Source organism: Bos taurus, chromosome 25 (genome assembly GCF_002263795.3).
Source record: "Bos taurus isolate L1 Dominette 01449 registration number 42190680 breed Hereford chromosome 25, ARS-UCD2.0, whole genome shotgun sequence".
Lineage (NCBI taxonomy): Eukaryota > Metazoa > Chordata > Mammalia > Artiodactyla > Bovidae > Bos > Bos taurus.
Window position 1 is genome coordinate 7,753,475 of NC_037352.1, and position 12,085 is coordinate 7,765,559.

At 52.6% G+C, this 12,085-nt stretch overlaps 2 protein-coding genes and 1 long non-coding RNA gene across 4 annotated transcripts in view; 2 read left to right on the top strand and 1 right to left on the bottom strand.

Moving 5' to 3' along the window:
* Positions 1 to 12,085, top strand: part of ABAT (4-aminobutyrate aminotransferase) — a 235,783-nt gene that overhangs the window by 201,918 nt on the left and 21,780 nt on the right. The window lies entirely within an intron of this gene.
* The window catches only part of USP7 (ubiquitin specific peptidase 7), a 53,826-nt gene that overhangs the window by 32,264 nt on the left and 9,477 nt on the right, over positions 1 to 12,085 (bottom strand). The window lies entirely within an intron of this gene.
* On the top strand, positions 5 to 7,735 carry LOC112444343 (uncharacterized). Of its 2 annotated transcripts, XR_009492823.1 has the most exons (3): positions 5 to 325; positions 2,460 to 2,648; positions 7,461 to 7,735. It is a non-coding gene; the product is annotated as an uncharacterized lncRNA (long non-coding RNA). The 2 variants fall into 2 exon arrangements; XR_003032675.2 differs by lacking the exon at positions 7,461 to 7,735 and having other exon boundaries at positions 2,460 to 2,769.

The window sequence follows — 12,085 nt, forward strand, 5'->3', positions numbered from 1 at the left end:
GGAGGGGAGGGCAGGGTTCTCTCAGCCACATCAGAGTGACTGCATAGAACCTCCAGGAGCTCTCGCTCAGCATTCTCTTTTTAAAGCTGCCCACAGTTATCAGGCCCAGACACATAATCAAGCAACCATCAACTGAGATGATCACCTTCAAAAGGCAAAGTGGTGCAGAAGTAGAGTTTTGCACAGGTCCCAACAGAGGTGTGCATACACATCCTGTTCCAGCTCCATCACTTTCTCTCAAGAATTCAGACACACTAGATTTCCAAAGCTTCTGATCCACAAAACCCCTGGCTCTGAGCTCAAAGAAGCAACTAATAACTCAATGGTGAGAGACAGAAGATGAACCACTCCTGCTGAGCCCGGCTGAGAGGCTAGGCTGGTTAGAGGAAGGCGTGGTGGGGAGTGGGGGTGGGGGGCAGGCAACACCTGGGGCCCCGCTGCCAGCAGAGGATGGGGAGGAGGGGGTCTGATAAGGCTTCCACAAAAGCAGAGACCCACAGGTGTCAGCTGTCACACTCCCCAAGAAGCCAGAACCTCCTGGGTGTTGGGAAACAATTCCGGACACTCCTACAAAACCTACAATTCTGTGGGAGAACTCTGCTCGGTGTCAACTCCGGTCCCCCTGGGGGAGTCTCGGGGCGAGCCAGGCCTCGCACAGACGGGGAAGAGGCAGAGGACGCATCCTTGGGCAGAACATGGAGGTCACCAAGGACACAGACATGGGGCGGGATGGCCAGTCTGAGCTGTCTGCTCTCACGACCCCGGCAACCGCTGGGCGGGAAGGAGCCAGTGCCGACCAGGCAGCAGAGCCCTCAGGCTCTGCCAACAAGCTCGCCCCATCCCGGCCCAGTCGGACAAGGACCACAGTGCCCGTGGGCTGTGAGGAAACGCCCTCCCTCCCTCTGTGAAACCTCCTAGAAATGGAAAACTTTGACTACACTTCAAAAAAGTCATTTCGAATCCACTATCACACCAGCAGGCTCTCCATCCCCTCAGGGGGTGGACTCCCTTCCTGACACTGGTCTGCACACACGACCCACCTGGGAGGCAAAGCAGGCTGCCCTCCTCTCACAGAGGTTAGTCCCTCTCCCAGCAAACGTCGAGATGTGTCAAAAGCAGGCTGGGCCGGGTGGTGGGGAGAACTGATAAGCAGGTCCTGGACACAAGGGCTAAGGTGACAGAAGGGCAGACAGACACACAGGCCGGGGCCAGAGACGGGGCCGGCCGGGCAGAGGTCCCGAGAAGCACCTGCCAGGCTCCACAGTGAACAGGAGCCAGGCAGTGGGAGGGGATGGGAGGAAGTGGGCGGTGAGGTTTGGGCAGAGGGCGGGCAGGGCCTTGAAAATGCCCGAGTGCACACAAGCACCCGTCCCAAGAGGAACCACCTGTGGCCCGGAAGCACGTGACACTCGGAATAGGGGGGTCAGGACTGAGAGGTCCCGGGTCTGGACCTGGCTGCCAGCCCCAGGCAGCCATCTGACTGAGCCTGTCCAACCACCGCGGGCCCAGGCATCCGTCCGTAGCTGATCCTGGGAGGAAGTGGGGAGTGTGCATGTGTGTGTGTGTGTGATAGAGAGAGCGCTTCTGTGCTCTCATGAGAGAGAGAGAGAGTGTGTGTGTGTGTGTGTGTGAGAGAGAACTTCTGTGCTCTTGTGTGTGTGTGTGTGTGAGAGAGAGAGCTTCTGTGCTCTCGTGTGTGCGCGCGCACGCGTGTGTGTGCGCGCGCGTGCTTCTGTGCTCTCGTGTGGGTGTTTGTGAGAGAGAGCGTGCTTCTGTGCTCTCGTGTGTGTGCATGTGTGCATGAGAGCTTCTGTGCTCTCGTGTGTGTGTGCGTGTGCAAGAGCTTCTGTGCTCTCGTGTGTGTGCGAGAGAACACGTGCTTCTGTGCTCTCGTGCCCTGGTCCCCGGGCAGGGCAGCCTCCAGCGATTCTGGACTTCCTTTGGCCATGTTAACAGTGAGACCGTGACTTGATCAACACTAAGTTGTGTTAACACGTGCTCTGGGTTTAATTTTTATGCGCTCTGGCTCCGTGAAGGGAGCTGAAAGCCCACTCCCTGCTAAACCGGGGCTTCTCAGCTCCTGCCTTGCGGAGAGCCTGAAAGTTCCAAGCAGAAGCAGTGTGCTGAAGTCCAACAGCGGGCTCCACACTCTTAAATAATTCAGATTTACATCAGTGATAGGAAAATAAAGCCCCAAGGAAGGCCACGGATAAACTTGTGTTCCTTAAATAAGATTATTTGTTTGGGGCTCTCCGTTTGGCTTCATTATGCAAAAATTGTCTGTTCTCTGGAGGACCGTGCTAACCCGCCATCATGTCTGCCCCACAAACCACGACTGCAGACTGGTGTGGACACTGGCCAGGCTCAGAGAGGGGCGTGCACCCAGCCCAACTGAGGAACCTATAATTACGTCCCAGCTGCTTTCTTACATGTCCGGTCTCATCTGCTCTACTGCGTAGGGCTGTCCGGTTGCCGGAGAGGAAAACAAGCGCCAACAAGCCCAGCGGAGGGGGCACGATGTGGACGCTCCAGGACGGAGGAAGACTACGAGCAGCCCACAGCAGCCAGAGGGTTCACGAGATGCTGAAGCCAAGACAACACAAGCCAACTGCAGCCAAGGAGAGGTCCCGAAGAAATACAAGTAACAAGTACGCCCAACCCCCCTAATTAACAGGACACCCCTTTCCAACTACCACATCAACAGTGAAAAATACTGGAGATGCCCACAGATGCGGAGGGTCTCATATCATAAAATGGGTGCCAAGTGGCTAGAGTCTAAACTTACAGTCAAATCATTCTCCCCAAAGGTGATATTTATGAAAGCCAAAGTCATAACTCAGAATGTCATTTCTAGACACCTATTCTCAGAAAACTAGCATACATGCCCCAAATTGTACACAAGCATGTTTCTTACACTTCAGCATACTTCACAGAGAAAACCTTATAAAACACAAGTGTTCATTAATTCTAAGGGCCATATGTGGTGTGGCTCCATTCGTTTATATCAGGTGTCCAGAAGAGTGATTTCCAGAGTTAGAAGGCAGAACAGTGGCTGCCCAGAGCTGGGAGGGAGACCGGAAGGGCGATGGCTGAGGGGCACAGGGTTCCTCTTAGGCAACATAAACCGACTGCAGTGATGGGTGAATACGTTTATTAAAAACTGATGAATTGCAGGGTATATGGAATATCTCAATAAACCTGCACTGTTTGGGGGAGGAGGGCACAAGAACTGAATAGAAACAGGCCATTCTGCATGGGGACAAACCAGTTTCAGAGAGCACAGCCGTCCCGAGGGCTCTGCCTGCAACTGCTGTGTGCACTGAACGCCTGAAAGTAAAAGTGAAGGTCGCGTCCATCTCTCTGCGACCCCACGGACTATACAGTCCATGGAATTCTCCAGGCCAGAACACGGGAGTGGGTAGCCGTTCCCTTCTCCAGGGGATCTTCTGACTGAGGGATCCAACCCAGGTCTCCCGCATTGCAGGCGGATTCTTTACCAGCTGAGCCACAGGGGAAGCCTAAGAATCCTGGAGTGGGTAGCCTATCCCTTCTCCAGCAGATCTTCCCAACCCAGGACTTGATCTGAGGTCTCTTGCACTGCAGGCGGATTCTTTCCCAACTGAAGCTAAACACCTGAGGCAGGTGTAAATGCTCTACTTCCTGCGCTATTTCTCTAGAAATAAACATTCTGGGGCTTCCCTGGAGGTGCAGTGGTAAAGAATCTACCTGCCAATGCAGGAGACACGGGTTCCATCTCTGGTCGGGGAAAACCCCACGTGCTTGGGAGCAACTAAGCCCGTGCGCCTCAACTACTGAGCCCACGAGCCTGGGAGCTCTGCAACGAGAGAGGCTGCCACAGTGAGAAGCCCGTGACTACAGCTAAAGAAAAGCCTGCGCAGCGACAAAGACCCAGTACAGCCAAAAATTAAAAAAAAAAAAAAATCCATTGTGGTGTTTGAAAAACCCATTTATCTATAAAATTTATTTGTGTGTGTGAACTCACCCCACATTCGTGTAGTTTTAAAGAAAGCAAGACTATTAAGGGAGAATGTCCACCCAGAGAGGACTCTGGGCAGGAAGTCCTTAGGGGAGAAAGCAGTGCGTGTGGGCAGAGCAACACCCCTCGTGCATTAAGTACACAGTGTTCACCCCTTGGACGGAGCCTTGCTTGCCCTCCTGTCGCCTCAGCAAGTACACATGCCTTTACAGTTCAGTTGGGTTGCTCAGTCTTGTCCAGGACTCTCTGTAACCCCACAGTACAGAGAAAAGGCACGAGCAGAACACAGCCTGCAGCCTGAGCACACCAGCCAGGCTGCAGCAGGCAGGAAGGGGCGCGGAGCTGCCCTTCTGGGCAGAGGCGGAGGGGCTCCTCCAGCAGACCCACACAGAGGGACTGCCTCCCTTATCTGTGACCATGGGGGTCAGCCTTGCACACCTGGGCAGACAGCAACACCCGCCCTTAAACGCCTGCATTTTCTACTCACAGAGACAAGGAAATCCGGGGACTGAAGAATGAGGTCAGAAGCAGAGGAGAGATTTTAAAATACATACTCTGACTGTGCTAATTAAAACTTTAACAAGCCAGTCAAGCACAGCCCATGTCAGGGGAGTTCCTTTATTGGTATAAAGCCACAAACAGAACAGTCTGGGACGGAGGACCAAGCTGTTTCTGGTTGATGTTTTTTTTCTCCCCACATTGATGCCATTGGACTACCACTCAGGCTTGACCCTACTTTTTGGGGGGCCCACCCAGACTATCAAGGAACACTCACATCCAAGACCTTCTAAAAAAACTAGTGCCAAAAGAAAGTGGGAGGAAGACTAGTTTCCCACGTAAAGTCACCAGAGCAGAAGACGGACCACGTTCAGGGGCTGGAAGGCGGGGTGAAGACCTCAGTTCTCCCCAAATCAATTGGTATGTTGATACACGATTCCAGTCAAATTCCAGCACAGTAAGGGAAACAATTCTGAAAGGATAAGTTGAGTTGCTCCAGTAGCTGAGACGGAGCTGTGTTAGCAAAGGGGTAGACTCAGAACACAACAGGAGAGTCCACAAAAACGCCCACTTCAACATTACTGCCTGATTCTTGACAAAGGTGCAAGTAATTCAGAGGAAAAAAGACAGTCTTTTCAACACACAGTAAAGAAACAGTTGGACGTTCATAGGCAAAAATAAACTGCAACCTCGCACCTTCAAATACTAACTCATAATGGACCTTAGGTGAACAAACATTTAAACTTTAAAAAGTAATCATGTGATACCCAGTAAAGAATTGTTAGACATAACACCAAAAGGCAAGATCAATAAGAGAATTTTGATAAAATGGACTTTTCTGTAAAGACACCATTAAGGGAAAAAACAGACAAGCTACAGGTTGGGAGAAAGTATTTGCAGACCACCTGACAAAGGACTTACACTGAATACGTAAAGAGCTCCCCAAACTTGACAGTAATAAGAATTTTAAAAAGCCCAATACTTAAGCAGACATGTGAAACAGGGTACAAGGATGGCAAATAAGCAAAAAGATGTATGCCTGAGCTATCAGATATCTGTGAATTAAAACGACTGCCACCTATAAGATGACTGAGATGAAACCTCTGGCGAGGCCGAGGCGGCGGTGCAGAGGACCCAGGCACACGGACAGCAAGCAGGTGGGCAGTTCCCCACGGAGCACGCCTCACCCAACAACTCGACACCTTCCTCTAGAGAAAGGAAGACTCATGTTCACACAAAAGCCTGAACACGGGTATTTATAGTGGCTTCATTTGTAACTGCCAAAAACTGGAGACAACCCAGATGTCCCTCTGTGGAATAGAGCCCAGCAATAAAAAGCAACGAACTACTGATCAGGTTACAAGCTGTACGATTCTGCAAGATGACCAGACTGCACAGAGACACACGGGCAGCTAGGCGTGAGGGGCTGCTCCGGGCCCCGCCGGGCCAGGGGGCACACACAGACCTGCCCCGAGCTGCAACACCCAGCCGCCAAGCTCACTATATGTAAAACCAAGGGGAAAACACCTGTAGGGCAAGGAGAAGAAAGTGACTTACCAACTCTCTAAATAAACACCGCCTTGGGTTATGAGTTCAGAACTTGATCCACATGGGAAAAGAAAACAGAGCACAAAAGACGCAGGTCTGAGTCTTTCCACCCCAGGACCCGCGGGCGGTCGTGCACATAAATGACTGCAGCACAGCTCCTTTTCTCGGGGGGGAGAGGGAGTCGGGTACGTCAAGAAGCCAGGAAAACGGGAGGTCAGATACACACTCTGCTCCCGTGAACTCGGGTACATAAATAAGGTGTGCTGTTTCAAAAGCTATGTTTAAATTCAGAGTTCCTCCAAGTGTTCCACACAAGCCACTGGAAAACGGAGAAAGTGAGGGGAAAGACCCAAAGAGAATAGGAAGTAGAATGCTGGCCATGAGGAAGGAGCAGGAAGCAAAATAATCAAAATTACAAATTATTTCTACTTAATTGTCCTCTCCTTGAATTCTCACAGAATATCTGTTCATCTTAATGGAACCTATACATTTTTATGTATCCATAAAAATACATTCTACATATTTTTAAGTGTGTGTGTGGGACCACAGGACAATTTCCCATTGCGGGGGACCACCCAACACTGCCTGAACCTGGAATTAGCTGCTGTGGACAACTCGGCTGCCAGTCGCTAATTATCATCCAACCATCTTCACTGGGCGGGCTTCCCCGTAGCTCATCTGGGAAAGAAACCAACTGCAATGCAGGAAACCCCGGTTCAATTCCTGGGTCGGGAAGATCCCCTGGAGAAGGGATAGGCTACCCACTCCAGGATTCTTGGGTTTCCCTGGTGGCTGAGCTGGTAAAGACTCTGCCTGCAATGTGGGAGACCTGGGTTCGATCCCTGGGTCAGGAAGATCCCCTGGAGGAGGGAACAGCTACCAACTCCGGTGTTCTGGCCTGGAGAATTACATGGACTGTGTAGTCCATGGGGTCTCGAAGAGTTGGACATGACTGAGTGACTTTCATATTCACCTGCCAAGTAGTGGTGACTCTAACATATAGATAGAAAGTCACCACTCTTTGTGCCATGAGCTTTCTGGAGATTTAACTACAACCCTGCTCCCAATTAGGTAACAGTGATGGCCTGAATGAAAATGTGATGTTTTAAGGACTTTTTAATGTAACTGTACAGTGAAATACACCAACATTTAAAAGGTCTGTAAACTGTGAATCAGAATTTTCAAATGACCAATGAATGGTATTAGAAATGCAGCATTCAAAGTTCAAGACAAACCAATGAGTTTTAATGTAATAGAGCATGAAAAGTTAACTCAGAGTTTTCAAAGTGCATGTTGCAATGAACCTAAGCTGCTACCAAACTGTGGTGTAGTATGAACGAACTGCCACAATTACCTGACAAGGCTGTACCTCTGTAAGTATATACCTTTTTAAGACTGGGTTTCTTTATATCTCCAGTAAAATTTACATTGCAGCTGTCAGCAAAAGCAGATATGAAAATCCAGCTGACTCCTATCAAGCCTGACAATGAATCTGCAAAATGTATGAACAATGCCATTCCTCATTAAACTTCGTTTTGGAAAGCATCTCCTGCACGTGTGGGTGTCCCCTGGCAAGCCGGTGGCTAGGACTCTGTGCTCTCACTGCCAGAGGCTCTAGTCGGGGAACTGATATCCCACGGCTGTGCTGCATGGCCAAAAAAACCCACTGTATTAAATGTGCTACCACATACTGATTTATTCTAAATGAATAACTAATTTTTCATTTCTAACCTGGCAAATGATGATATAACCCACCTACCCAGCAGCTCTCTGGGGTTCTCAGCAGTGACAGCCCCGAGACCAGGCCGCCTGGTGGATGTCTGCCACCCGAGCGACCCTGCACCCCAGGCCCCTCCCCGCGGAGCTCCAGCAGTGAGGAGGGTGCAGCAAGGGGGCCCTGTGTTGCCCGACGCCCGGTGCTGGTCTGCCTCCTGGCCCCTTCGCTTTGTGAGGACAGCACCAGCAGGCGGGGAGAAGCCCACAGGGGTGTGCTCCAGCCTCGCTCACCCACCTGCCACCATCTTCCTTCGCAGCCCACGGGCCAGGTGGCCTCCCGTGTCAGCGCCAGTGGACTGTCAGCAACTCACAGAGCTGTGCGCGGGAGAAACCTACGAAGTGCCGCCATGCAGCTCTACTGCTGCTGACAGCCCTCCACTGACACTGATACACCCCCACCTCGCACCACCCGGCTGATTAGATTCGGTGGTGAATCACATCCTCAACAAAGTTCCAAGTCCCTTTTAAAAACACTGAATAAAACCTCTTACAGATGACAGAATCATGAGAGCCTGCACATCTTCTGATCCCACACAAATCACAGCGAGGCTCCACAGGACGGAATACTATTGAGCAATAAAAAGGGACAGCAGACAGCACGCTGATCCTTCCCTCTCGTGCTACAGAAAGGAGCCAGACGCCAGAGGCCACACGAAGTGTGAGGCGGCTACACAACGTCCACAACAGGCAGGGGAGGGCAGACCGGGGGCTGCCTGGGGCTGAATACAGGACTTCTTTAGCGGGTAACAGAAATGTTCAAAATTTGTGCTGACTGTCACAGTAAATTGGATGCTTTAAACGGGTGGTTTAAATTGTGACGGATGGGAATCATCAATATAACTCGTTATTTTAAATTTTGTGGTGACGACTGACATTTTTTCAGAGACTTGCAGACAGGCAGATGCAAATCTAACCTTTACAATAGTTCCCAAAGCAGGTAAAATGAAGGTTAAGTGGCACCGAGCACGGTGGCCCTTCCTGGCCTACTGAAACTAAAACATAAAAACGCAGTGCGTTCAGTTATCTGGTAGTAACGGCGGCTCACGGTGGAGAGAACAGAATGCCGCTGGCCTCAGAGACGAACGGGGGAGAGCAGAGAAACACAGCTCGATCCACGCGCCCGGGCAAGAAGCAGAGAGGGCTCTGCCTCCGTCCACCCAAAGCCAGACCGCTGCCACTCTTGCCTCGAGTCGCCAGAGCTCACACCCTAGCCCCTCCCCGCTCAGAGCCCGGGCTCCGCACCTCTGTGGCGGCCATCCCTCTCTCTCCCCATTAACTGTGTGTTTCCGGGGCCATCTAGATCCCGCGGACTCCCCTCCGGCTGACACCTGATCCCCTCTTCCTCTGTGTCAAGCACCCGGGCCAGCGCCTGAAGTAGAGATCTGAGGCGAAGGGCGAACAGGCGCTCAGGGGAGTCAGTCTGCAGATCCCTCTGCCTGGGTTTTCTACAGAAGAAAATGCTTGGTTTTCTGTTACTCTGAGCAATCCGCGCCAAGGCAGTCTCCCAAAACCAGTTCACAGGCTGGATCTGGAGCAGCAACTGGCCACTAGAACTGTCTGTGACGATGGAGACCATCCACCGCTGTGAAGCAGCGGGCCACGGGTGCTACGTGCCCCTGAACAGATCTGGTGAGACTGGAGAGCTGAGTCTTCAATCACTTCACCCTCCCAGAGACTTGGGTCTCTTGGCCTCTGGAGTGAGGGGTGTAATCATCAGTCTGCTCTAAAGCAAAATCACATGACCACGAGCCCTCCAATAACACAGCCACAATGAAAGCAATATTTTAAGAACAGCAGCCCTTAAAAAGTATAGGACTGAACTTCATCAAAAGAGAAATTAAGATTTTAGATAATAACCTCTGATTCCCAAGAAAATACTGGCTATCACAGAAAACTCTCGGATCTGTGATTCTCACTCCTTCCCCGAGCCCTCGGGGTAAGCAGTGACCACCTAGAGGAGAATTCTGAGGACTGTTAACAGCTCCTGGGGACCCTGCCTATAACATCACCACGCCCATGACCTGGGCGTCTGGCAGGAGCCCACGGCCACCACCAGTCCGGACCCCGAGGGGCAGTGTCTGGATCACTGCCCGCCACATGCCTTGAGGTGGAACAAGTCACCTCTACGGATCATTTGTGTTCTGGGTCTTAACGAGGATGCCCCTGAGTTACCTCGCTTATCTCCACCTTCTCCAGACACCCCCAAACCACGTGCTTCAAGGTCGCAATTTGGCCAACCCAGCGGTGAACATACTAGCAGTATGTGTGTATCCATCTTGTGTTTAAAACCTTTAAAACTGTCAGGAAAAGAGGCCCAGCAGGAGGACCTGCAGGATACGCCCCCACGCTGCTAGCTGGATGTCAGGAGTGAGGGGTCTGGCTGGCCTCTCAGCCCCTGCCTGCTGAGGAACCCGGCTCTGGCCCCTCCGACCCTGTCTTCTTTCCACCTGGTGAAAGCTGCTGCCTTAAGAAACAGATGGTTCAGGCGGCACTGAGGAGACGAATTCAAGTGGCTACAGCTTGGAGACAGAGTGGGGGGACAGCCGGGATGGTGCCATCTGCGTGGCTGGAGGAGCCTCATCTGCTCACGAGCGGAGGCAGGGCTGTGTGGGTGAGCTGACCGGAGGACTGGGGTGGATGAGCGGCTTCGGGGGCTCCAACCTGTGGCTCCACAGAGCTGCGGTCTGTGCCCTGAGCCCTGGCAGACAAGGTTCCCCGCCTTCTCAAGTTTAAATCTCTCCAGACGCCCAGAGCCCTGAATGGTTTGTTTAGGGTGATTCACTTTGGCTCAGGCTCACGTTACTGAGGACCTGATTCAGTGAGGAAGGCAGGTATCTACCTTCAGAAACATCTCGAGTCTCCCTCTGCCACCCACCAGACTCCACGTGCTCAAGCAGAAGGCGGCCCCAGCTGACTCTGCAGTGAGCTGCCTTCTACATTCAAAGCATGTGGTGAACCACACAAAAACCTTCCGACCTAAGGAGCCCACCTGCAGCCTGCAACTTTGGGCGGGGAGACAGGAACCGTTGGAGAGGGCAGCAGGGGGATGACCACGACGTCATGACCAAGTGTCTGCTGAATGTGACGAGATGCAAATTTCTGTGCCACCGGCTGGCTTGATTCAAAGCCTGCCACTGCCACCAAGCCCTGGTAGGCTGTGGAGTGTGCTCAGCACCTCTGTTTTGCTCAGGGGTGAAATGGGGATGCTGCTGCCTCTATGTCAGAGCTGTGGGAAGGAGCCAATAAGCGGACGCGGGCACAGCCCCCACGTCCAGTGGCCTCGCCCCGGGAGGGGCGGCCATGCTCTCCCAGCCTCTGTGCAGCTTCCAGGACACCTGCCTGCCGCATCTCATCCGCTCCCTGGACCCTGACCTGTTTCCCGGCAGCTCAACACATCGCCACAGTCTCACTGGCTTAAACAGCACACACTTATCCTTTCAGCTTTGGAGGTCAGAAGTCCACAATGGGCCTCCCTGGGCTCCAATCAATGTATCCGCAAGGCAAGGTTCCTTCTGGAGGCGGGACCTGCTTCCTGGTCTCCTCCTGCTTCTCCTGGGTTCCTTACCCATCCTCAAGACAGCAGCGGCCTCTCACATCACGTCACATCGAGCCTCTTTCTCAGGGGAAGGAGGGCCCTGTGATCACCCTGGGGCCACCTGGCTAACACTGGATCACCTCCCCACCCAGTCAACGCCAAAGGAAATCAACCTGAATATTCACTGGAAGGGCTGAAGCTGAAGCTCCAATGCTTTGGCCATCTGATGCGAAGAATAGACTCACCGGAAAAAACCCTGATGCCAGGAAAGAAACACGGCAGGAGGAGAAGGGGGCGACAGAGGATGAAATGGTCGGATGGCCTCATGAACTCAATGGACATGAGTCTGCGCAAACTCGGGGAGATGGTGATGGACAGGCAGGCCTGGCGTGCTGCAGTCCATGGGTTCACAAAGAGTCAGACACAACTCTGTGACTGAACAACATCTCCCCATGCAGGGATCCTGAACTTAACCACACCTGCGAAGCACCCTGTCAGGCAGTAGTGGTCACAGCTTCCAGGGGATCAGGACAGACTCTCTGGGCCACGATTCTGGGGCCACAGATCCTCTCCCGCTAGGTCCCAAGCCACGGTGCTGTTCGCCACCTCCCGCCTGAGCACAACACCCTCATGCTTCTACTGACCCACCCCTTTAGGCCAGCCCTCCCTGCACATGTTCACCAGGAGCCCTCACTCAAGTGCAGGGGGCGGCCAGCATGGCACCGCCAGTC